Source organism: Galeopterus variegatus, unplaced genomic scaffold, assembly GCF_000696425.1.
Source record: "Galeopterus variegatus unplaced genomic scaffold, G_variegatus-3.0.2 Scaffold3909, whole genome shotgun sequence".
In the NCBI taxonomy this organism is placed as follows: Eukaryota; Metazoa; Chordata; class Mammalia; order Dermoptera; family Cynocephalidae; genus Galeopterus; species Galeopterus variegatus.
In genome coordinates this window covers 126928-130582 of record NW_007730020.1, presented here as the reverse complement: position 1 = coordinate 130582, position 3655 = coordinate 126928, and positions in this window count along the sequence as shown.

Genomic DNA, 3655 nt, shown 5'->3' with positions numbered 1-3655 from the left:
CCAAAGACTACAGCTGACTGAATTTTTCACCCCTCCATTTGATGAAGTGACAGCCAAGCTCAACTCCAACCCACTCATCTTTCTAGGTGTTTCTCTGGAAATCAGTGCATGAAGATCGATGCTCCTTGCTAAAGGAATCTGAAGCTAAGGTCTTCCAGGGTGCCTTTTATTCCTCCTCCCACAGCTGGGCACTTCCCACTCTCTTCAAATGATAAAGCTTGTTTAGAAATATGCTGCACTGACTATTTCCCTGCTAACATCTGTAGATTCTAATTAAATAGCTTAAGGAACAGGCAAAAAAAAAAAAAAAAATCTGTTCAAACTCACACAAATAAAAAATGGCAGAATTAAGATTAAAACCCATATCACTATATTATATACCACCCCTTATTTCACTATTTCAAAAAAAATATTAGGACCTTTGGCCAGAGAAAGAGAGAGGAACCATCTCTGACTTGGTAGTTTGCTGATATACAGCTCACTGTTTTTTCCTGTTTTGGAAAATTGCAATAAGAATAGTACAAAGGGGATTTTGGGTGTTGGCCAAGATGGAGTAAACCCATTAAAACCTACCTATAAATTTAACACGTTAAAACTAAAAATTCTGAGCCAAACATAAGAAGTAACTACCTGAGGACTCTGAAAAATATAGAACCCAGAGTCTCACAACATGATATTCAAAATGTCCAGGATACAATCCAGAATTATTTGACATACAAGGAACCAGGAAAATGTGACCAATTCTTAAATATAGATGCCAACCCCAAGATAACCCTAATGTTGGAATTATCAAGCAGTTTACAGCACCTATTATCATTCTCCAGGAAGTAAAGGTAAAACTCCTGCAATAAATGAAAAAAGACCTTAAATCAATAGCATAAGCTTCTACCTTAAGAAATATGAAAAAAAGAACAAATTAAGCACAAAACAATAAGATAGAAAATAATAAAAATAAAAACCAGAAGTCAGTAAAATTAAAAAACAAAAACGTCAAAGAAATCCAAAATCAGGTTTGTTGAAAAAAATCAATAAAATTCATATGCCTTTAGTCAAACTGATGAAGAATATGAAGAGAGACACGGATTACTGATATCAGGAATGAAAGCAGGGATATCACTACAGACCCTACAGACATTAAAAAGATAATAAAGGAACATGAAAAACAAATCTATGTTCATGAATTTGACAACTTAGATGAAAGGAACCAAATTCCTTGAAAAACACAAACTAATAAGACATACTTTAGAAAAATAGCCTGAAAAATACTATAACTATTACAGAAATTTATTTTATAGTCAAAAACCTTCCAACAGAGAAAACTCCATGTCAGATGGTCTCACTGATTAATGCTACCAAACATTTATGGAAGAAATAATATTAATTCTACAAAATTTCTTCTAGAAAAATTTAAAAGAGCAGTATTACCTTAATACCAAACCCAGGAAAAGATAGTATAAGAAAATAATATTATAGACCAATAGTTTTCATAAATATAGATGCAAAAAATCTCAGCAAACTGTTAGCATATTGAACTCAGCAATATATAAAAAAAGATGAAACATCAAGATCAAGTAGGATTTAACCCAGGAATTCAAGGCCGGTTCAACATTAAAGAAAAATCAATGTAATCCACTGTATCAATAAACCAGACATTATTCTAGAAGTCCTAGCCAGTGTAACAAAGCAAGAAAGATAAACAAAAGGCATACAAATTGAAAAGAAAGAAATAAAATTTGTCTCTACTCCCATATGACTTGATAGTCTGTGTAGAAAATCTCAAGGAATCTACAACAAAGCTCCCAGAACTAATAAGTGAGCTGAGCACATTCACAGGAACAAGGTCAATATACAAAAATCAATTATATTTCTACATACTAGCAATAAAGATTGGGAATCAAAAATTTAAAAACAGGACCATTTACAATAGCTCCAAAAGAAGAAATACTTTGATATAAGTCTAACAAAATGTATAAGGGTTTGTATGCTGAAAACTACAAAACACCGATGAAAGACATCAAAGATGAACTAAGTAAATGAAGAGAGATAACATGTTCATGGATTGGAAAACTCAAGATGGTTAAAATTTCAATTCTCCCCAACTTGATCTATATATTCAACACAATTCTAATCAAAATCCCAGCAGGATTTTTTTTTGTAGTTATTGACCAGCTGATTCTAAAATTTATGTGGAAAGCAAAGGAAATGGAATCATCAAAACATTTCAAAAAAGAGCAAAGATGAAGCATTCACACTACATTTCACTATAAAGCTATAGTTACTGAGACAGTGTGGTACTGACAAAAAGACACACACATTGATCAATGAAACAGAATAGAGTCCAAAGACAGACCCACATGAATATGATCAATTGACTTTAACAAAGATGCAAGTACAATTAATGGAGGAAAGACAGTGTTTTTGACAAATGATGTTGGAATAATTTCATGTCCATATGCAAAACAAAAAAATAATGAATCCCAACCTATATATCATACATACCTTAAACAAATATTAATTCTATATAGATCACTGACCTAAATGTAAAACATCAAACTATAAAACTTCTAGGGAGGAGAATCAAGATGGCAGAATAGACAAGCTCCAGTGTCACTCTCTCCCACAATTGACCAATTTACAACTATTAAAAAAGCAATGACTGCCAAGCTGGGGCCACTAGAGCTCAGAGGAAGAGGAAGGGAGACCTACGGAATTCATGAAGGCAGGAGAAACTGTGATGAGAGAAAGAAAGGATTGCTCCCACCATGTCAAGCCCCAGCCGCTTCAAGGCTGGTCCTGGTAAGCACATGGAGCAAGAGCTGGACAAAACCACAGCTTTGCCCTTTATGTGAAGTTGCTTGGAGACCACAGGGGAAAGGAGGGCCTTGGTGGACCCCAGGCCAGCAAGACCTCTGACAGGGTTCACATGGACCCACATAGAAGCGAGGGGCCATAGACAACTGCAAAAAGGAGCCACTCAAAGGCTGGTGAGTCATTGCAAGGGACCAGTGCACAGCCCACCCTGTGGGAAGTGTTTGGGAGTGCAGGGTAGGGGAGTCTGGCCTACTGGGGGAACATTGGGGCACAGCATGGATAGTTGATCTGCCCTCCAACTGGCACACGCTCACTCAGTGGAGACTGGTCAGGCATATAGAACTGCTGGGGGTGCAGTTCACTGAAAAGACTCAGCTCCAGACCAGAGTTTCCACACAGCCCAAGTGTGTCAGATCTCACAAGACCCGGAATTATTTAAAAGGTCAACAATTAAAACCTGAGCTGCACAAAAAGCCTTCCCCAGGGAATCAGCAGCAAAGCAGCAATTTGGCTCAATGACAGGGCTCAGGTGCTGTTCCTAAAAGGAAGTTCCCCCATTTTAGAAGTAAGCAAAGGACAAAAATTAGTTCCAGTGCAGAGTTTAAGTGGTGGGGGTAGCTAATAATCCAACGCAGAAGTGAAAGAAAACACAAAACACCCACAGATCAGAGACAAATTTCTGATATTAACCAGCAATGGTCTAACACTGTCAAAGAACACCTATAAAACCTAAAAGAGCCAGAAGCCCCCAGGCTCCTGAGCTGGGGTGACGGGAGCCTGATGGCCTCAGCCACACCCCTCCTATCCCCACCCCCTTATGTCTGCATCTAGCCCAGTGACAACT